Consider the following 20,613-nt stretch of genomic DNA (forward strand, 5'->3'; position numbering starts at 1 on the left):
TGTACTTAAATGTAAAGTAGCTATCTATGTGTTTTATTATAAAAATAAAAATAAGTTAATTTTAATTCCCAGAAAATCTTGAAATTGGCGTATCAGGATGAGCTCTTCTGAAAAGTTGAGTTATTGATAGGTTTGCTAGGTTTGTGTGTATATATAATGTGTATATGTTATAATTATATGAATTTTATAATAGAGTTGAATAATATTATGTGTTATAATTTATATGGATGTGTGTGCCTGTGTATCCCCGAAAAAGATTCCAGGTGATTAACTGCAGTGTACTATAGTAAGAGATGGTGAAGTACATAAGGTTTCAGAGAAAAGACATCAGCTGTGCAAGCAAAGTGTTATATATATAAACTTTATATGCACTAATCCTCTGAAATCTGTTTTAGGTGGTTTTTTTTAAATTATTATTATTAATTAATTCATTAAAAAAAAAAAGTTTATGCAGCATTTAGCTAGCTAGCTAGTAGCAGACATCGTGTCTTAATATGACTGTAGTTATCCAAGTCCACTATTATAGTGATATAGTAAAATAACATTCATTTACCCATGGATCTTTTATTTTTGTATTCTTCTTCAAGTAATCAAACCCCTCAGATATCTGTTAGCACCTGGGACTACCAGTTGGTGTAAGCTTCTCTTGCATCACTTTAATTTACTTTCAAGCTGACATGCTCAAATGTGAAGTGCAGTGATTAATCAAATAAAACTATCTGTTAACACCTGGGAATAGCAGATACTGTAAGTTTTTATTGCATCACTTTAATTTACTTTCCAGATAACATGCTAGAATGTCAAGTGCAGGGATTAATAAAAAAACCGTCTGATAGTGCCTCCGAATACCAGATGTTGTCAGCTTTTATTGCATCATTTTAATTTACTTTCAAGATAACATTCTAGAATGTCAAGTGCAGGGATTAATAAAAAAAATTGTCAGATTGGTCTTTGATCATATTTGCTATGATTAGACAATTTGACTAAGTGTTTAAGGCTTACGGCCACACCAGCTTGAGAACGCGCAATCTTATCTGACCTTGGAAGCTAAGCAAGTTTGGGCCTAGATAATACTGAGGTGGGACCCTACCTAGGAATACCAGGTGCTGTAAGCTTTTCTTGTATCACTTTAATTTACTTTCAAGCTGACATGCTCAAATGTGAAATGCAGTGATTATTAAAAAAACCTATCTGTTAGCACCTGGGAATAACAGATGCTGTATGTTTTTTTTGCATCACTTTCATTTACTCTCCAACTCAAATGCCTGAATGTGAAGTGCAGTGATTCATCAAAAAACTATCTGTTAGCACCTTGGACTACGAGATGCTGTAATCTTCTCTTGCATCACTTTAATTTACTTTCAAGATGACATGCTAGGATGTGAAGTGCAGTGATTAATTAAAAAAAACTATCTGTTAGCACCTGGGAATAGCAGATGCTGTAAGTTTTTGTTGCATCACTTTAATTTAATCTGCAACTGACATGCTTGTATGTGAAGTGTACAGATTAAATAGAAATCTTTTAGTACCAGGGAATAGCAGGTGCTGTAAGATTTTATTGCATCCCTTTAATTTAAGTTCAAGCTATCATGTTCAAATTTGAAGTGCATTGAATAATTAAATCAAACTATCTGTTAGCACCTGGGAATAGCAGATGTTGTAAGTTTATATTGCATCACTTTAATTTACTTTCAAGCTGACATGCACAAATGTGAAGTGCAGTGATTAATAAAAAAAACTATCTGTTAGCACCTGGGAATAGCAGATGCTGTAAGTTTTTTTTGCATCACTTTCATTTACTCTCCAACTCACATGCCTGAATGTGAAGTGCAGTGATTCATCAAAAAACTATGTGTTAGCACCTTGGACTACGAGATGCTGTAAGCTTTTCTTGCATCACTTTAATTTACTTTCAAGCTGACATGCTCAAATGTGAAGTGCAGTGATTAATAAAAAAAACTATCTGTTAGCACCTGGGAATAGCAGATGCTGTAATATTTTTTTGCATCACTTTCATTTACTCTCCAACTCATATGCCTGAATGTGAAGTGCAGTGATTCATCAAAAAACTATCTGTTAGCACCCTGGACTACGAGATGCTGTAAGCTTCTCTTGCATCACTTTAATTTACTTTCAAGATGACATGCTAGGATGTGAAGTGCAGTGATTAATTAAAAAAAACTATCTGTTAGCACCTGGGAATAGCAGATGCTGTAAGTTTTTATTGCATCACTTTAACTTACTTTCCAACTGACATGCTTGAATGTGAAGTGCAGTGATTAATAAAAAAACTGTCTGTTAGTGCCTCCGTATACCAGATGTTGTAAGCTTTTTTTCATCATTTAATTCACTTTCAAGATAACATTCTAGAATGTCAAGTGCAGGGATTAATAAAAAAAATTGTCAGATTGGTCTTTGATCATATTTGCTATGATTAGGCAATTTGAGTAAGTGTTTAAGGCTTACGGCCAAACTAGCTTGAGAACGCCCAATCTCATCTGACCTTGGAAGCTAAGTAAGTTTGGGCCTGGATAGTACTGAGGTGGGACCTTACCTAGGAATACCAGGTGCTGTAAGCTTTTCTTGCATCACTTTAATTTACTTTCAAGATGACATGCTAGGATGTGAAGTGCAGTGATTAATTAAAAAAAACTATCTGTTAGCACCTGGGAATAGCAGATGCTGTAAGTTTTTGTTGCATCACTTTCATTTACTCTCCAAGTCACATGCCTGAATGTGAAGTGCAGTGATTGATCAAAAAAACTATCTGTTAGCACCTGGGAATAGCAGATGCTGTAAGTTTTTTTTGCATCACTTTCATTTACTCTCCAACTCACATGCCTGAATGTGAAGTGCAGTGATTCATCAAAAAACTATCTGTTAGCACCTGGGAATAGCAGATGCTGTAAGTTTTTTTTGCATCACTTTCATTTACTCTCCAACTCACATGCCTGAATGTGAAGTGCAGTGATTCATCAAAAAACTATCTGTTAGCACCTTGGACTACGAGATGCTGTAACCTTCTGTTGCATCACTTTAATTTACTTTCAAGATGACATGCTAGGCTGTGAAGTGCAGTGATTAATAAAAAAAACCTATCTGTTAGCACCTGCGAATAGCAGATGCTGTAAGTTTTTGTTGCATCACTTTAATTTAATCTGCAACTGATATGCTTGTATGTGAAGTGTACAGATTAAGTAGAAATCTTTAAGTACCAGGGAATAGCAGGTGCTGTAAGATTTTATTGCATCCCTTTAATTTATGTTCAAGCTATCATGCTCAAATTTGAAGTGCAGTGAATAATTATATCAAACTATCTGTTAGCACCTGGGAATAGCAGATGCTGTAAGTTTTTATTGCATCACTTTAACTTACTTTCCAACTGACATGCTTGAATGTGAAGTGCAGTGATTAATAAAAAACCTGCTGTTAGTGCCTCCGTATACCAGATGTTGTAAGCTTTTATTGCATCATTTAATTTACTTTCAAGATAACATTCTAGAATGTCAAGTGCAGGGATTAATAAAAAAAATTGTCAGATTGGTCTTTGATCATATTTGCTATGATTAGGCAATTTGAGTAAGTGTTTAAGGCTTACGGCCAAACTAGCTTGAGAACGCCCAATCTCATCTGACCTTGGAAGCTAAGTAAGTTTGGGCCTGGATAGTACTGAGGTGGGACCCTACCTAGGAATACCAGGTGCTGTAAGCTTTTCTTGCATCACTTTAATTTACTTTCAAGATGACATGCTAGGATGTGAAGTGCAGTGATTAATTAAAAAAAACTATCTGTTAGCACCTGGGAATAGCAGATGCTGTAAGTTTTTGTTGCATCACTTTCATTTACTCTCCAACTCACATGCCTGAATGTGAAGTGCAGTGATTCATCAAAAAAACTATCTGTTAGCACCTGGGAATAGCAGATGCTGTAAGTTTTTTTTGCATCACTTTCATTTACTCTCCAACTCACATGCCTGAATGTGAAGTGCAGTGATTCATCAAAAAACTATCTGTTAGCACCCTGGACTACGAGATGCTGTAACCTTCTGTTGCATCACTTTAATTTACTTTCAAGATGACATGCTAGGCTGTGAAGTGCAGTGATTAATAAAAAAAACCTATCTGTTAGCACCTGCGAATAGCAGATGCTGTAAGTTTTTGTTGCATCACTTTAATTTAATCTGCTACTGATATGCTTGTATGTGAAGTGTACAGATTAAAAAGAAATCTTTAAGTACCAGGGAATAGCAGGTGCTGTAAGATTTTATTGCATCCCTTTAATTTATGTTCAAGCTATCATGCTCAAATTTGAAGTGCAGTGAATAATTATATCAAACTATCTGTTAGCACCTGGGAATAGCAGATGCTGTAAGTTTTTATTGCATCACTTTAACTTACTTTCCAACTGACATGCTTGAATGTGAAGTGCAGTGATTAATAAAAAAACTGTCTGTTAGTGCCTCCGTATACCAGATGTTGTAAGCTTTTTTTCATCATTTAATTCACTTTCAAGATAACATTCTAGAATGTCAAGTGCAGGGATTAATAAAAAAAATTGTCAGATTGGTCTTTGATCATATTTGCTATGATTAGACAATTTGAGTAAGTGTTTAAGGCTTACGGCCACAACAGCTTGAGAACGCCCAATGTCATCTGACCTTGGAAGCTAAGCAAGTTTGGGCCTGGATAGTACTGAGCTGGGACCCTACCTAAGAATACCAGGTGCTGTAAGCTTTTCTTTCATCACTTTAATTTACTTTCAAGCTGACATGCTCAAATGTGAAGTGCAGTGATTAATAAAAAAAACTATCTGTTAGCACCTGGGAATAGCAGATGCTGTAAGTTTTTGTTGCATCACTTTCATTTACTCTCCAACTCACATGCCTGAATGTGAAGTGCAGTGATTCATCAAAAAACTATCTGTTAGCACCTTGGACTACGAGATGCTGTAACCTTCTGTTGCATCACTTTAATTTACTTTCAAGATGACATGCTAGGATGTGAAGTGCAGTGATTAATTAAAAAAAACTATCTGTTAGCACCTGGGAATAGCAGATGCTGTAAGTTTTTGTTGCATCACTTTCATTTACTCTCCAAGTCACATGCCTGAATGTGAAGTGCAGTGATTCATCAAAAAAACTATCTGTTAGCACCTGGGAATAGCAGATGCTGTAAGTTTTTTTTGCATCACTTTCATTTAATCTGCAACTGATATGCTTGTATGTGAAGTGTACAGATTAAATAGAAATCTTTAAGTACCAGGGAATAGCAGGTGCTGTAAGATTTTATTGCATCCCTTTAATTTATGTTCAAGCTATCATGCTCAAATTTGAAGTGCAGTGAATAATTATATCAAACTATCTGTTAGCACCTGGGAATAGCAGATGCTGTAAGTTTTTATTGCATCACTTTAACTTACTTTCCAACTGACATGCTTGAATGTGAAGTGCAGTGATTAATAAAAAACCTGCTGTTAGTGCCTCCGTATACCAGATGTTGTAAGCTTTTATTGCATCATTTAATTTACTTTCAAGATAACATTCTAGAATGTCAAGTGCAGGTATTAATAAAAAAAATTGTCAGATTGGTCTTTGATCATATTTGCTATGATTAGGCAATTTGAGTAAGTGTTTAAGGCTTACGGCCAAACTAGCTTGAGAACGCCCAATTTCATCTGACCTTGGAAGCTAAGTAAGTTTGGGCCTGGATAGTACTGAGGTGGGACCCTACCTAGGAATACCAGGTGCTGTAAGCTTTTCTTGCATCACTTTAATTTACTTTCAAGATGACATGCTAGGATGTGAAGTGCAGTGATTAATTAAAAAAAACTATCTGTTAGCACCTGGGAATAGCAGATGCTGTAAGTTTTTTTTGCATCACTTTCATTTACTCTCCAACTCACATGCCTGAATGTGAAGTGCAGTGATTCATCAAAAAACTATCTGTTAGCACCTTGGACTACGAGATGCTGTAACCTTCTGTTGCATCACTTTAATTTACTTTCAAGATGACATGCTAGGCTGTGAAGTGCAGTGATTAATAAAAAAAACCTATCTGTTAGCACCTGCGAATAGCAGATGCTGTAAGTTTTTGTTGCATCACTTTAATTTAATCTGCTACTGATATGCTTGTATGTGAAGTGTACAGATTAAAAAGAAATCTTTAAGTACCAGGGAATAGCAGGTGCTGTAAGATTTTATTGCATCCCTTTAATTTATGTTCAAGCTATCATGCTCAAATTTGAAGTGCAGTGAATAATTATATCAAACTATCTGTTAGCACCTGGGAATAGCAGATGCTGTAAGTTTTTATTGCATCACTTTAACTTACTTTCCAACTGACATGCTTGAATGTGAAGTGCAGTGATTAATAAAAAAACTGTCTGTTAGTGCCTCCGTATACCAGATGTTGTAAGCCTTTTTTCATCATTTAATTCACTTTCAAGATAACATTCTAGAATGTCAAGTGCAGGGATTAATAAAAAAAATTGTCAGATTGGTCTTTGATCATATTTGCTATGATTAGACAATTTGAGTAAGTGTTTAAGGCTTACGGCCACAACAGCTTGAGAACGCCCAATGTCATCTGACCTTGGAAGCTAAGCAAGTTTGGGCCTGGATAGTACTGAGCTGGGACCCTACCTAGGAATACCAGGTGCTGTAAGCTTTTCTTTCATCACTTTAATTTACTTTCAAGCTGACATGCTCAAATGTGAAGTGCAGTGATTAATAAAAAAAACTATCTGTTAGGACCTTGGACTACGAGATGCTGTAAGCTTTTCTTGCATCACTTTAATTTACTTTCAAGCTGACATGCTCAAATGTGAAGTGCAGTGATTAATAAAAAAAACTATCTGTTAGCACCTGCGAATAGCAGATGCTGTAAGTTTTTGTTGCATCACTTTAATTTAATCTGCAACTGATATGCTTGTATGTGAAGTGTACAGATTAAATAGAAATCTTTAAGTACCAAGGAATAGCAGGTGCTGTAAGATTTTATTGCATCCCTTTAATTTATGTTCAAGCTATCATGCTCAAATTTGAAGTGCAGTGAATAATTATATCAAACTATCTGTTAGCACCTGGGAATAGCAGATGCTCTAAGTTTTTATTGCATCACTTTAACTTACTTTCCAACTGACATGCTTGAATGTGAAGTGCAGTGATTAATAAAAAAACTGTCTGTTAGTGCCTCCGTATACCAGATGTTGTAAGCTTTTTTTCATCATTTAATTCACTTTCAAGATAACATTCTAGAATGTCAAGTGCAGGGATTAATAAAAAAAATTGTCAGATTGGTCTTTGATCATATTTGCTATGATTAGACAATTTGAGTAAGTGTTTCAGGTTTATGGCCACAACAGCTTGAGAACACCCAATCTCATCTGACCTTGGAAGCTAAGCAAGTTTGGGCCTGGATAGTACTGAGCTGTGACCCTACCTAGGAATACCAGGTGCTGTAAGCTTTTCTTTCATCACTTTAATTTACTTTCAAGCTGACATGCTCAAATGTGAAGTGCAGTGATTAATAAAAAAAACTATCTGTTAGCACCTGGGAATAGCAGATGCTGTAATATTTTTTTGCATCACTTTCATTTACTCTCCAACTCACATGCCTGAATGTGAAGTGCAGTGATTCATCAAAAAACTATCTGTTAGCACCCTGGACTACGAGATGCTGTAAGCTTCTCTTGCATCACTTTAATTTACTTTCAAGATGACATGCTAGGATGTGAAGTGCAGTGATTAATTAAAAAAAACTATCTGTTAGCACCTGGGAATAGCAGATGCTGTAAGTTTTTGTTGCATCACTTTCATTTACTCTCCAACTCACATGCCTGAATGTGAAGTGCAGTGATTCATCAAAAAACTATCTGTTAGCACCTTGGACTACGAGATGCTGTAACCTTCTGTTGCATCACTTTAATTTACTTTCAAGATGACATGCTAGGATGTGAAGTGCAGTGATTAATTAAAAAAAACTATCTGTTAGCACCTGGGAATAGCAGATGCTGTAAGTTTTTGTTGCATCACTTTCATTTACTCTCCAAGTCACATGCCTGAATGTGAAGTGCAGTGATTCATCAAAAAAACTATCTGTTAGCACCTGGGAATAGCAGATGCTGTAAGTTTTTTTTGCATCACTTTCATTTAATCTGCAACTGATATGCTTGTATGTGAAGTGTACAGATTAAATAGAAATCTTTAAGTACCAGGGAATAGCAGGTGCTGTAAGATTTTATTGCATCCCTTTAATTTATGTTCAAGCTATCATGCTCAAATTTGAAGTGCAGTGAATAATTATATCAAACTATCTGTTAGCACCTGGGAATAGCAGATGCTGTAAGTTTTTATTGCATCACTTTAACTTACTTTCCAACTGACATGCTTGAATGTGAAGTGCAGTGATTAATAAAAAACCTGCTGTTAGTGCCTCCGTATACCAGATGTTGTAAGCTTTTATTGCATCATTTAATTTACTTTCAAGATAACATTCTAGAATGTCAAGTGCAGGTATTAATAAAAAAAATTGTCAGATTGGTCTTTGATCATATTTGCTATGATTAGGCAATTTGAGTAAGTGTTTAAGGCTTACGGCCAAACTAGCTTGAGAACGCCCAATTTCATCTGACCTTGGAAGCTAAGTAAGTTTGGGCCTGGATAGTACTGAGGTGGGACCCTACCTAGGAATACCAGGTGCTGTAAGCTTTTCTTGCATCACTTTAATTTACTTTCAAGATGACATGCTAGGATGTGAAGTGCAGTGATTAATTAAAAAAAACTATCTGTTAGCACCTGGGAATAGCAGATGCTGTAAGTTTTTTTTGCATCACTTTCATTTACTCTCCAACTCACATGCCTGAATGTGAAGTGCAGTGATTCATCAAAAAACTATCTGTTAGCACCTTGGACTACGAGATGCTGTAACCTTCTGTTGCATCACTTTAATTTACTTTCAAGATGACATGCTAGGCTGTGAAGTGCAGTGATTAATAAAAAAAACCTATCTGTTAGCACCTGCGAATAGCAGATGCTGTAAGTTTTTGTTGCATCACTTTAATTTAATCTGCTACTGATATGCTTGTATGTGAAGTGTACAGATTAAAAAGAAATCTTTAAGTACCAGGGAATAGCAGGTGCTGTAAGATTTTATTGCATCCCTTTAATTTATGTTCAAGCTATCATGCTCAAATTTGAAGTGCAGTGAATAATTATATCAAACTATCTGTTAGCACCTGGGAATAGCAGATGCTGTAAGTTTTTATTGCATCACTTTAACTTACTTTCCAACTGACATGCTTGAATGTGAAGTGCAGTGATTAATAAAAAAACTGTCTGTTAGTGCCTCCGTATACCAGATGTTGTAAGCCTTTTTTCGTCATTTAATTCACTTTCAAGATAACATTCTAGAATGTCAAGTGCAGGGATTAATAAAAAAAATTGTCAGATTGGTCTTTGATCATATTTGCTATGATTAGACAATTTGAGTAAGTGTTTAAGGCTTACGGCCACAACAGCTTGAGAACGCCCAATGTCATCTGACCTTGGAAGCTAAGCAAGTTTGGGCCTGGATAGTACTGAGCTGGGACCCTACCTAGGAATACCAGGTGCTGTAAGCTTTTCTTTCATCACTTTAATTTACTTTCAAGCTGACATGCTCAAATGTGAAGTGCAGTGATTAATAAAAAAAACTATCTGTTAGGACCTTGGACTACGAGATGCTGTAAGCTTTTCTTGCATCACTTTAATTTACTTTCAAGCTGACATGCTCAAATGTGAAGTGCAGTGATTAATAAAAAAAACTATCTGTTAGCACCTGCGAATAGCAGATGCTGTAAGTTTTTGTTGCATCACTTTAATTTAATCTGCAACTGATATGCTTGTATGTGAAGTGTACAGATTAAATAGAAATCTTTAAGTACCAAGGAATAGCAGGTGCTGTAAGATTTTATTGCATCCCTTTAATTTATGTTCAAGCTATCATGCTCAAATTTGAAGTGCAGTGAATAATTATATCAAACTATCTGTTAGCACCTGGGAATAGCAGATGCTCTAAGTTTTTATTGCATCACTTTAACTTACTTTCCAACTGACATGCTTGAATGTGAAGTGCAGTGATTAATAAAAAAACTGTCTGTTAGTGCCTCCGTATACCAGATGTTGTAAGCTTTTTTTCATCATTTAATTCACTTTCAAGATAACATTCTAGAATGTCAAGTGCAGGGATTAATAAAAAAAATTGTCAGATTGGTCTTTGATCATATTTGCTATGATTAGACAATTTGAGTAAGTGTTTCAGGTTTATGGCCACAACAGCTTGAGAACACCCAATCTCATCTGACCTTGGAAGCTAAGCAAGTTTGGGCCTGGATAGTACTGAGCTGTGACCCTACCTAGGAATACCAGGTGCTGTAAGCTTTTCTTTCATCACTTTAATTTACTTTCAAGCTGACATGCTCAAATGTGAAGTGCAGTGATTAATAAAAAAAACTATCTGTTAGCACCTGGGAATAGCAGATGCTGTAATATTTTTTTGCATCACTTTCATTTACTCTCCAACTCACATGCCTGAATGTGAAGTGCAGTGATTCATCAAAAAACTATCTGTTAGCACCCTGGACTACGAGATGCTGTAAGCTTCTCTTGCATCACTTTAATTTACTTTCAAGATGACATGCTAGGATGTGAAGTGCAGTGATTAATTAAAAAAAACTATCTGTTAGCACCTGGGAATAGCAGATGCTGTAAGTTTTTGTTGCATCACTTTCATTTACTCTCCAACTCACATGCCTGAATGTGAAGTGCAGTGATTCATCAAAAAACTATCTGTTAGCACCTGGGAATAGCAGATGCTGTAAGTTTTTTTTGCATCACTTTCATTTACTCTCCAACTCACATGCCTGAATGTGAAGTGCAGTGATTCATCAAAAAACTATCTGTTAGCACCTTGGACTACGAGATGCTGTAACCTTCTCTTGCATCACTTTAATTTACTTTCAAGATGACATGCTAGGCTGTGAAGTGCAGTGATTAATAAAAAAAACCTATCTGTTAGCACCTGCGAATAGCAGATGCTGTAAGTTTTTGTTGCATCACTTTAATTTAATCTGCTACTGATATGCTTGTATGTGAAGTGTACAGATTAAATAGAAATCTTTAAGTACCAGGGAATAGCAGGTGCTGTAAGATTTTATTGCATCCCTTTAATTTATGTTCAAGCTATCATGCTCAAATTTGAAGTGCAGTGAATAATTATATCAAACTATCTGTTAGCACCTGGGAATAGCAGATGCTCTAAGTTTTTATTGCATCACTTTAACTTACTTTCCAACTGACATGCTTGAATGTGAAGTGCAGTGATTAATAAAAAAACTGTCTGTTAGTGCCTCCGTATACCAGATGTTGTAAGCCTTTTTTCATCATTTAATTCACTTTCAAGATAACATTCTAGAATGTCAAGTGCAGGGATTAATAAAAAAAATTGTCAGATTGGTCTTTGATCATATTTGCTATGATTAGACAATTTGAGTAAGTGTTTAAGGCTTACGGCCACAACAGCTTGAGAACGCCCAATGTCATCTGACCTTGGAAGCTAAGCAAGTTTGGGCCTGGATAGTACTGAGCTGGGACCCTACCTAGGAATACCAGGTGCTGTAAGCTTTTCTTTCATCACTTTAATTTACTTTCAAGCTGACATGCTCAAATGTGAAGTGCAGTGATTAATAAAAAAAACTATCTGTTAGGACCTTGGACTACGAGATGCTGTAAGCTTTTCTTGCATCACTTTAATTTACTTTCAAGCTGACATGCTCAAATGTGAAGTGCAGTGATTAATAAAAAAAACTATCTGTTAGCACCTGCGAATAGCAGATGCTGTAAGTTTTTGTTGCATCACTTTAATTTAATCTGCAACTGATATGCTTGTATGTGAAGTGTACAGATTAAATAGAAATCTTTAAGTACCAAGGAATAGCAGGTGCTGTAAGATTTTATTGCATCCCTTTAATTTATGTTCAAGCTATCATGCTCAAATTTGAAGTGCAGTGAATAATTATATCAAACTATCTGTTAGCACCTGGGAATAGCAGATGCTCTAAGTTTTTATTGCATCACTTTAACTTACTTTCCAACTGACATGCTTGAATGTGAAGTGCAGTGATTAATAAAAAAACTGTCTGTTAGTGCCTCCGTATACCAGATGTTGTAAGCTTTTTTTCATCATTTAATTCACTTTCAAGATAACATTCTAGAATGTCAAGTGCAGGGATTAATAAAAAAAATTGTCAGATTGGTCTTTGATCATATTTGCTATGATTAGACAATTTGAGTAAGTGTTTCAGGTTTATGGCCACAACAGCTTGAGAACACCCAATCTCATCTGACCTTGGAAGCTAAGCAAGTTTGGGCCTGGATAGTACTGAGCTGTGACCCTACCTAGGAATACCAGGTGCTGTAAGCTTTTCTTTCATCACTTTAATTTACTTTCAAGCTGACATGCTCAAATGTGAAGTGCAGTGATTAATAAAAAAAACTATCTGTTAGCACCTGGGAATAGCAGATGCTGTAATATTTTTTTGCATCACTTTCATTTACTCTCCAACTCACATGCCTGAATGTGAAGTGCAGTGATTCATCAAAAAACTATCTGTTAGCACCCTGGACTACGAGATGCTGTAAGCTTCTCTTGCATCACTTTAATTTACTTTCAAGATGACATGCTAGGATGTGAAGTGCAGTGATTAATTAAAAAAAACTATCTGTTAGCACCTGGGAATAGCAGATGCTGTAAGTTTTTGTTGCATCACTTTCATTTACTCTCCAACTCACATGCCTGAATGTGAAGTGCAGTGATTCATCAAAAAACTATCTGTTAGCACCTGGGAATAGCAGATGCTGTAAGTTTTTTTTGCATCACTTTCATTTACTCTCCAACTCACATGCCTGAATGTGAAGTGCAGTGATTCATCAAAAAACTATCTGTTAGCACCTTGGACTACGAGATGCTGTAACCTTCTCTTGCATCACTTTAATTTACTTTCAAGATGACATGCTAGGCTGTGAAGTGCAGTGATTAATAAAAAAAACCTATCTGTTAGCACCTGCGAATAGCAGATGCTGTAAGTTTTTGTTGCATCACTTTAATTTAATCTGCTACTGATATGCTTGTATGTGAAGTGTACAGATTAAATAGAAATCTTTAAGTACCAGGGAATAGCAGGTGCTGTAAGATTTTATTGCATCCCTTTAATTTATGTTCAAGCTATCATGCTCAAATTTGAAGTGCAGTGAATAATTATATCAAACTATCTGTTAGCACCTGGGAATAGCAGATGCTCTAAGTTTTTATTGCATCACTTTAACTTACTTTCCAACTGACATGCTTGAATGTGAAGTGCAGTGATTAATAAAAAAAACTGTCTGTTAGTGCCTCCGTATACCAGATGTTGTAAGCTTTTTTTCATCATTTAATTCACTTTCAAGATAACATTCTAGAATGTCAAGTGCAGGGATTAATAAAAAAAATTGTCAGATTGGTCTTTGATCATATTTGCTATGATTAGACAATTTGAGTAAGTGTTTAAGGCTTACGGCCACAACAGCTTGAGAACGCCCAATCTCATCTGACCTTGGAAGCTAAGCAAGTTTGGGCCGGGATAGTACTGAGCTGGGACCCTACCTAGGAATACCAGGTGCTGTAAGCTTTTCTTTCATCACTTTAATTTACTTTCAAGCTGACATGCTCAAATGTGAAGTGCAGTGATTAATAAAAAAAACTATCTGTTAGGACCTTGGACTACGAGATGCTGTAAGCTTTTCTTGCATCACTTTAATTTACTTTCAAGCTGACATGCTCAAATGTGAAGTGCAGTGATTAATAAAAAAAACCTATCTGTTAGCACCTGCGAATAGCAGATGCTGTAAGTTTTTGTTGCATCACTTTAATTTAATCTGCAACTGATATGCTTGTATGTGAAGTGTACAGATTAAATAGAAATCTTTAAGTACCAGGGAATAGCAGGTGCTGTAAGATTTTATTGCATCCCTTTAATTTATGTTCAAGCTATCATGCTCAAATTTGAAGTGCAGTGAATAATTATATCAAACTATCTGTTAGCACCTGGGAATAGCAGATGCTCTAAGTTTTTATTGCATCACTTTAACTTACTTTCCAACTGACATGCTTGAATGTGAAGTGCAGTGATTAATAAAAAAACTGTCTGTTAGTGCCTCCGTATACCAGATGTTGTAAGCTTTTTTTCATCATTTAATTCACTTTCAAGATAACATTCTAGAATGTCAAGTGCAGGGATTAATAAAAAAAATTGTCAGATTGGTCTTTGATCATATTTGCTATGATTAGACAATTTGAGTAAGTGTTTAAGGTTTATGGCCACAACAGCTTGAGAACACCCAATCTCATCTGACCTTGGAAGCTAAGCAAGTTTGGGCCTGGATAGTACTGAGCTGTGACCCTACCTAGGAATACCTGGTGCTGTAAGCTTTTCTTTCATCACTTTAATTTACTTTCAAGCTGACATGCTCAAATGTGAAGTGCAGTGATTAATAAAAAAAACTATCTGTTAGCACCTGGGAATAGCAGATGCTGTAATATTTTTTTGCATCACTTTCATTTACTCTCCAACTCACATGCCTGAATGTGAAGTGCAGTGATTCATCAAAAAACTATCTGTTAGCACCCTGGACTACGAGATGCTGTAAGCTTCTCTTGCATCACTTTAATTTACTTTCAAGATGACATGCTAGGATGTGAAGTGCAGTGATTAATTAAAAAAAACTATCTGTTAGCACCTGGGAATAGCAGATGCTGTAAGTTTTTGTTGCATCACTTTCATTTACTCTCCAACTCACATGCCTGAATGTGAAGTGCAGTGATTCATCAAAAAACTATCTGTTAGCACCTTGGACTACGAGATGCTGTAACCTTCTCTTGCATCACTTTAATTTACTTTCAAGATGACATGCTCAAATATGAAGTGCAGTGATTAATAAAAAAAACTATCTGTTAGCACCTGCGAATAGCAGATGCTGTAAGTTTTTGTTGCATCACTTTAATTTAATCTGCAACTGATATGCTTGTATGTGAAGTGTACAGATTAAATAGAAATCTTTAAGTACCAGGGAATAGCAGGTGCTGTAAGATTTTATTGCATCCCTTTAATTTATGTTCAAGCTATCATGCTCAAATTTGAAGTGCAGTGAATAATTATATCAAACTATCTGTTAGCACCTGGGAATAGCAGATGCTGTAAGTTTTTATTGCATCACTTTAACTTACTTTCCAACTGACATGCTTGAATGTCAAGTGCAGTGATTAATAAAAAACCTGTCTGTTAGTGCCTCCGTATACCAGATGTTGTAAGCTTTTTTTCATCATTTAATTCACTTTCAAGATAACATTCTAGAATGTCAAGTGCAGGGATTAATAAAAAAAATTGTCAGATTGGTCTTTGATCATATTTGCTATGATTAGACAATTTGAGTAAGTGTTTAAGTTTTATGGCCACAACAGCTTGAGAACACCCAATCTCATCTGACCTTGGAAGCTAAGCAAGTTTGGGCCTGGATAGTACTGAGCTGTGACCCTACCTAGGAATACCAGGTGCTGTAAGCTTTTCTTTCATCACTTTAATTTACTTTCAAGCTGACATGCTCAAATGTGAAGTGCAGTGATTAATAAAAAAAACTATCTGTTAGCACCTGGGAATAGCAGATGCTGTAATATTTTTTTGCATCACTTTCATTTACTCTCCAACTCACATGCCTGAATGTGAAGTGCAGTGATTCATCAAAAAACTATCTGTTAGCACCCTGGACTACGAGATGCTGTAAGCTTCTCTTGAATCACTTTAATTTACTTTCAAGATGACATGCTAGGATGTGAAGTGCAGTGATTAATTAAAAAAAACTATCTGTTAGCACCTGGGAATAGCAGATGCTGTAAGTTTTTATTGCATCACTTTAACTTACTTTCCAACTGACATGCTTGAATGTGAAGTGCAGTGATTAATAAAAAAAACTGTCTGTTAGTGCCTCCGTATACCAGATGTTGTAAGCTTTTTTTCATCATTTAATTCACTTTCAAGATAACATTCTAGAATGTCAAGTGCAGGGATTAATAAAAAAAATTGTCAGATTGGTCTTTGATCATATTTGCTATGATTAGACAATTTGAGTAAGTGTTTAAGGCTTACGGCCACAACAGCTTGAGAACGCCCAATCTCATCTGACCTTGGAAGCTAAGCAAGTTTGGGCCGGGATAGTACTGAGCTGGGACCCTACCTAGGAATACCAGGTGCTGTAAGCTTTTCTTTCATCACTTTAATTTACTTTCAAGCTGACATGCTCAAATGTGAAGTGCAGTGATTAATAAAAAAAACTATCTGTTAGGACCTTGGACTACGAGATGCTGTAAGCTTTTCTTGCATCACTTTAATTTACTTTCAAGCTGACATGCTCAAATGTGAAGTGCAGTGATTAATAAAAAAAACCTATCTGTTAGCACCTGCGAATAGCAGATGCTGTAAGTTTTTGTTGCATCACTTTAATTTAATCTGCAACTGATATGCTTGTATGTGAAGTGTACAGATTAAATAGAAATCTTTAAGTACCAGGGAATAGCAGGTGCTGTAAGATTTTATTGCATCCCTTTAATTTATGTTCAAGCTATCATGCTCAAATTTGAAGTGCAGTGAATAATTATATCAAACTATCTGTTAGCACCTGGGAATAGCAGATGCTCTAAGTTTTTATTGCATCACTTTAACTTACTTTCCAACTGACATGCTTGAATGTGAAGTGCAGTGATTAATAAAAAAACTGTCTGTTAGTGCCTCCGTATACCAGATGTTGTAAGCTTTTTTTCATCATTTAATTCACTTTCAAGATAACATTCTAGAATGTCAAGTGCAGGGATTAATAAAAAAAATTGTCAGATTGGTCTTTGATCATATTTGCTATGATTAGACAATTTGAGTAAGTGTTTAAGGTTTATGGCCACAACAGCTTGAGAACACCCAATCTCATCTGACCTTGGAAGCTAAGCAAGTTTGGGCCTGGATAGTACTGAGCTGTGACCCTACCTAGGAATACCTGGTGCTGTAAGCTTTTCTTTCATCACTTTAATTTACTTTCAAGCTGACATGCTCAAATGTGAAGTGCAGTGATTAATAAAAAAAACTATCTGTTAGCACCTGGGAATAGCAGATGCTGTAATATTTTTTTGCATCACTTTCATTTACTCTCCAACTCACATGCCTGAATGTGAAGTGCAGTGATTCATCAAAAAACTATCTGTTAGCACCCTGGACTACGAGATGCTGTAAGCTTCTCTTGCATCACTTTAATTTACTTTCAAGATGACATGCTAGGATGTGAAGTGCAGTGATTAATTAAAAAAAACTATCTGTTAGCACCTGGGAATAGCAGATGCTGTAAGTTTTTGTTGCATCACTTTCATTTACTCTCCAACTCACATGCCTGAATGTGAAGTGCAGTGATTCATCAAAAAACTATCTGTTAGCACCTTGGACTACGAGATGCTGTAACCTTCTCTTGCATCACTTTAATTTACTTTCAAGATGACATGCTCAAATATGAAGTGCAGTGATTAATAAAAAAAACTATCTGTTAGCACCTGCGAATAGCAGATGCTGTAAGTTTTTGTTGCATCACTTTAATTTAATCTGCAACTGATATGCTTGTATGTGAAGTGTACAGATTAAATAGAAATCTTTAAGTACCAGGGAATAGCAGGTGCTGTAAGATTTTATTGCATCCCTTTAATTTATGTTCAAGCTATCATGCTCAAATTTGAAGTGCAGTGAATAATTATATCAAACTATCTGTTAGCACCTGGGAATAGCAGATGCTGTAAGTTTTTATTGCATCACTTTAACTTACTTTCCAACTGACATGCTTGAATGTCAAGTGCAGTGATTAATAAAAAACCTGTCTGTTAGTGCCTCCGTATACCAGATGTTGTAAGCTTTTTTTCATCATTTAATTCTGTTTCAAGATAACATTCTAGAATGTCAAGTGCAGGGATTAATAAAAAAAATTGTCAGATTGGTCTTTGATCATATTTGCTATGATTAGACAATTTGAGTAAGTGTTTAAGTTTTATGGCCACAACAGCTTGAGAACACCCAATCTCATCTGACCTTGGAAGCTAAGCAAGTTTGGGCCTGGATAGTACTGAGCTGTGACCCTACCTAGGAATACCAGGTGCTGTAAACTTTTCTTTCATCACTTTAATTTACTTTCAAGCTGACATGCTCAAATGTGAAGTGCAGTGATTAATAAAAAAAACTATCTGTTAGCACCTGGGAATAGCAGATGCTGTAATATTTTTTTGCATCACTTTCATTTACTCTCCAACTCACATGCCTGAATGTGAAGTGCAGTGATTCATCAAAAAACTATCTGTTAGCACCCTGGACTACGAGATGCTGTAAGCTTCTCTTGAATCACTTTAATTTACTTTCAAGATGACATGCTAGGATGTGAAGTGCAGTGATTAATTAAAAAAAACTATCTGTTAGCACCTGGGAATAGCAGATGCTGTAAGTTTTTGTTGCATCACTTTCATTTACTCTCCAACTCACATGCCTGAATGTGAAGTGCAGTGATTCATCAAAAAAACTATCTGTTAGCACCTGGGAATAGCAGATGCTGTAAGTTTTTTTTGCATCACTTTCATTTACTCTCCAACTCACATGCCTGAATGTGAAGTGCAATGATTCATCAAAAAACTATCTGTTAGCACCTGGGAATAGCAGATGCTGTAAGTTTTTGTTGCATCACTTTACTTTAATCTGCAACTGACAAGCTTGTATGTGAATTGTACAGATTAAATAGAAATCTTTTAGTACCAGGGAATAGCAGGTGCTGTAAGATTGTATTGCATCCCTTTAATTTATGTTCAAGCTATCATGTTCAAATTTGAAGTGCAGTGAATAATTAACTCAAACTATCTGTTAGCACCTGGGAATAGCAGATGCTGTAAGTTTTTTTTGCATCACTTTCATTTACTCTCCAACTCACATGCCTGAATGTGAAGTGCAGTGATTCATCAAAAAACTGTCTGTTAGTGCCTCCGTATACCAGATGTTGTAAGCTTTTATTGCATCATTTAATTTACATTCAAGATAACATTCTAGAATGTCAAGTGCAGGGATTAATAAAAAAAATTGTCAGATTGGTCTTTGATCATATTTGCTATGATTAGGCAATTTGAGTACGTGTTTAAGGCTTACGGCCACACCAGCTTGAGAACGACCAATCTCATCTGACCTTGGAAGCTAAGCAAGTTTGGGCCCGGATAGTACTGAGGTGGGACCCTACCTAGGAATACCAGGTGCTGTAAGCTTTTCTTGCATCACTTTAATTTACTTTCAAGCTGACATGCTCAAATGTGAAGTGCAGTGATTAATAAAAAAAACTATCTGTTAGTACCTGGGAATAGCCGACGCTGTAAGTTTTTTTTGCATCACTTTCATTTACTCTCCAACTCACATGCCTGAATGTGAAGTGCAGTGATTCATCAAAAACTATCTGTTAGCACCTTGGACTACGAGATGCTGTAAGCTTCTCTTGAATCACTTTAATTTACTGTCAAGATGACATGCTAGGATGTGAAATGCAGTGATTAATTAAAAAAACTATCTGTTAGCACCTGGGAATAGCAGATGCTGTAAGTTTTTGTTGCATCACTTTACTTTAATCTGCAACTGACAAGCTTGTATGTGAAGTGTACAGATTAAATAGAAATATTTTAGTACCAGGGAATAGCAGGTGCTGTAAGATTGTATTGCATCCCTTTAATTTATGTTCAAGCTATCATGTTCAAATTTGAAGTGCAGTGAATAATTAACTCAAACTATCTGTTAGCACCTGGGAATAGCAGATGCTGTAAGTTTTTTTTGCATCACTTTCATTTACTCTCCAACTCACATGCCTGAATGTGAAGTGCAGTGATTCATCAAAAAACTGTCTGTTAGTGCCTCCGTATACCAGATGTTGTAAGCTTTTATTGCATCATTTAATTTACATTCAAGATAACATTCTAGAATGTCAAGTGCAGGGATTAATAAAAAAAATTGTCAGATTGGTCTTTGATCATATTTGCTATGATTAGGCAATTTGAGTAAGTGTTTAAGGCTTACGGCCACACCAGCTTGAGAACGCCCAATCTCATCTGACCTTGGGAGCTAAGTAAGTTTGGGCCTGGATAGTACTGAGGTGGGACCCTACCTAGGAATACCAGGTGCTGTAAGCTTTTCTTGCATCACTTTAATTTACTTTCAAGCTGACATGCTCAAATGTGAAGTGCAGTGATTAATAAAAAAAACTATCTGTTAGCACCTGGGAATAGCAGATGCTGTAATATTTTTTTGCATCACTTTCATTTACTCTCCAACTCACATGCCTGAATGTGAAGTGCAGTGATTCATCAAAAAACTATCTGTTAGCACCTTGGACTACGAGATGCTGTAACCTTCTGTTGCATCACTTTAATTTACTTTCAAGATGACATGCTAGGCTGTGAAGTGCAGTGATTAATTAAAAAAACTATCTGTTAGCACCTGGGAATA

General features: G+C 35.9%; 20 pseudogenes; all 20 read left to right on the top strand.

Annotated features, from left to right (window-relative positions):
• The first annotated feature begins 996 nt into the window (after nt 1–996).
• Nucleotides 997–1,115, top strand: LOC113583205 (5S ribosomal RNA; annotated as a pseudogene).
• A 1,345-nt stretch (nt 1,116–2,460) lies between these two features.
• Nucleotides 2,461–2,579, top strand: LOC145650125 (5S ribosomal RNA; annotated as a pseudogene).
• Nucleotides 2,580–3,592: 1,013 nt separating this feature from the next.
• Nucleotides 3,593–3,711, top strand: LOC145649142 (5S ribosomal RNA; annotated as a pseudogene).
• Nucleotides 3,712–4,614: 903 nt separating this feature from the next.
• Nucleotides 4,615–4,733, top strand: LOC145644594 (5S ribosomal RNA; annotated as a pseudogene).
• A 902-nt stretch (nt 4,734–5,635) lies between these two features.
• On the top strand, nt 5,636–5,754 carry LOC145650107 (5S ribosomal RNA; annotated as a pseudogene).
• A 792-nt stretch (nt 5,755–6,546) lies between these two features.
• LOC145644322 (5S ribosomal RNA) lies at nt 6,547–6,665 on the top strand (annotated as a pseudogene).
• Nucleotides 6,666–7,345: 680 nt separating this feature from the next.
• On the top strand, nt 7,346–7,464 carry LOC145644168 (5S ribosomal RNA; annotated as a pseudogene).
• A 1,124-nt stretch (nt 7,465–8,588) lies between these two features.
• Nucleotides 8,589–8,707, top strand: LOC145650109 (5S ribosomal RNA; annotated as a pseudogene).
• Nucleotides 8,708–9,499: 792 nt separating this feature from the next.
• Nucleotides 9,500–9,618, top strand: LOC145644323 (5S ribosomal RNA; annotated as a pseudogene).
• A 680-nt stretch (nt 9,619–10,298) lies between these two features.
• LOC145644169 (5S ribosomal RNA) lies at nt 10,299–10,417 on the top strand (annotated as a pseudogene).
• A 1,123-nt stretch (nt 10,418–11,540) lies between these two features.
• Nucleotides 11,541–11,659, top strand: LOC145644324 (5S ribosomal RNA; annotated as a pseudogene).
• A 680-nt stretch (nt 11,660–12,339) lies between these two features.
• Nucleotides 12,340–12,458, top strand: LOC145644171 (5S ribosomal RNA; annotated as a pseudogene).
• A 1,124-nt stretch (nt 12,459–13,582) lies between these two features.
• Nucleotides 13,583–13,701, top strand: LOC145649685 (5S ribosomal RNA; annotated as a pseudogene).
• Nucleotides 13,702–14,382: 681 nt separating this feature from the next.
• On the top strand, nt 14,383–14,501 carry LOC145644189 (5S ribosomal RNA; annotated as a pseudogene).
• Nucleotides 14,502–15,513: 1,012 nt separating this feature from the next.
• On the top strand, nt 15,514–15,632 carry LOC145644813 (5S ribosomal RNA; annotated as a pseudogene).
• Nucleotides 15,633–16,206: 574 nt separating this feature from the next.
• LOC145649686 (5S ribosomal RNA) lies at nt 16,207–16,325 on the top strand (annotated as a pseudogene).
• A 681-nt stretch (nt 16,326–17,006) lies between these two features.
• LOC145644190 (5S ribosomal RNA) lies at nt 17,007–17,125 on the top strand (annotated as a pseudogene).
• A 1,012-nt stretch (nt 17,126–18,137) lies between these two features.
• Nucleotides 18,138–18,256, top strand: LOC145644600 (5S ribosomal RNA; annotated as a pseudogene).
• A 1,013-nt stretch (nt 18,257–19,269) lies between these two features.
• Nucleotides 19,270–19,388, top strand: LOC145648848 (5S ribosomal RNA; annotated as a pseudogene).
• A 790-nt stretch (nt 19,389–20,178) lies between these two features.
• Nucleotides 20,179–20,297, top strand: LOC145649167 (5S ribosomal RNA; annotated as a pseudogene).
• The last annotated feature ends 316 nt before the right edge of the window (nt 20,298–20,613 follow it).

The sequence above is a fragment of the Electrophorus electricus genome, chromosome 13 (assembly GCF_041902795.1).
Source record: "Electrophorus electricus isolate QZ-2024a chromosome 13, ASM4190279v1, whole genome shotgun sequence".
NCBI lineage: Eukaryota > Metazoa > Chordata > Actinopteri > Gymnotiformes > Gymnotidae > Electrophorus > Electrophorus electricus.